Consider the following 1,332-nt stretch of genomic DNA (forward strand, 5'->3'; position numbering starts at 1 on the left):
TTCGAATGGGATCTGTGGATTAGATGGTATTGTATACATGTTAATTTCCTGATTTTGATGGCAGTACTGTAACTATATATGAGAGCACCCTTATCTTGTAGAAAATGCACACTGACATATTTAGGGGCAGCGAGCATCACGCCTGCAACTTTCCATTAATTCAGAAAAAATACTAATATATTTACCTAAAAAGAATTATTTTAAAAAGCATATTACAGAGTTTAATTTATTCAAAGAAAATTGGAATCAACTAATCAGAAGGAAGAGGAGAATGCATTATGTATATTTATATAACTATTAATAGCATATAATATATAGAAATATTAATTACATATATTATATATAAATATATATTTAAAGAGATTATAAAGCAAATGTAAATAAGTGGGGAATCTGAGTGAAAACTATATGAGGTCTTTTTACTTTTCCTGCAACTTTCCTGTAAGTTTGAAATTACTTCAAAATGAAAAATGTAAAAATAAAACAGCTGGATCCACATGTTAAAATAATATATACAATATATTAAGTGCTTACTTTGGCAACACATATACTAAAATTGGAATGATACAGAGATTAGCATTGTCCCTGGTCAAGGATGACACACAAATTCATGAAGCATTATATATATATGTATTTATTTTTATTTTTATTTTTTTTGAGCCAGTGTCTGGCTCTGTCTCCCAGGCTGGAGTGCAGTGGCACGGTCTCAGCTCATTGCAACCTCCGCCTCCCAGGTTCAAGTGATTCCCCTGCCTCAGCCTCCCAAGTAGCTGGGATTACAGGCACCTGCCACCGTGCCCAGCTAATTTTTGTATTTTAGCGGAGATGGGGTTTCACCATATTTTTCAGGCTGGTCTCAAACTCCTGACATCAGGTGATCCACCACACTCGGCCTCTCAAAGTGCTGGGATTACAGGCATGAGCCACTGTGCCCAGCCTGGATTTTATATTTTTTAGAAAGAAAAAGAAAAAAAAAATACATTAAGGAGTGGGATGTCTACTTAATCAAACAAGTCTACTTTAAATACTACTACATCTAGCTCATTAACTACTTTGAGTAGTAAGAGATGTCAAGAAAACCCATTCATGAAGGATTTTAACGTAATTATAAGGGTCAGTGTAAAAGTATTGTTCCCCTCTTGACCAGTTCTTAATCATACAGAACTTCTCTAAGAACACTTCTAGAGTATTAAGTGAGCTCTATACTGATTTCTACTGATCAGCCATGTCAATTAGCCCTAAGCCAGAGGTACTGGGTTTATTAAGTGAACAACAGAGGCAGGTGAGACATGAATAAAAAATAGAGAAGGTGACTGTAAGAGTAGCATTGGC

General features: G+C 35.0%; 1 non-coding gene across 1 annotated transcript; it reads left to right on the plus strand.

Moving 5' to 3' along the window:
- Nucleotides 1–526: 526 nt before the first annotated feature.
- LOC119621057 (U6 spliceosomal RNA) lies at nucleotides 527–630 on the plus strand. Its single transcript, XR_005237583.1, has one exon. It is a non-coding gene; the product is annotated as a U6 spliceosomal RNA (small nuclear RNA).
- The last annotated feature ends 702 nt before the right edge of the window (nucleotides 631–1,332 follow it).

Source organism: Chlorocebus sabaeus, chromosome X, assembly GCF_047675955.1.
Source record: "Chlorocebus sabaeus isolate Y175 chromosome X, mChlSab1.0.hap1, whole genome shotgun sequence".
In the NCBI taxonomy this organism is placed as follows: domain Eukaryota; kingdom Metazoa; phylum Chordata; class Mammalia; order Primates; family Cercopithecidae; genus Chlorocebus; species Chlorocebus sabaeus.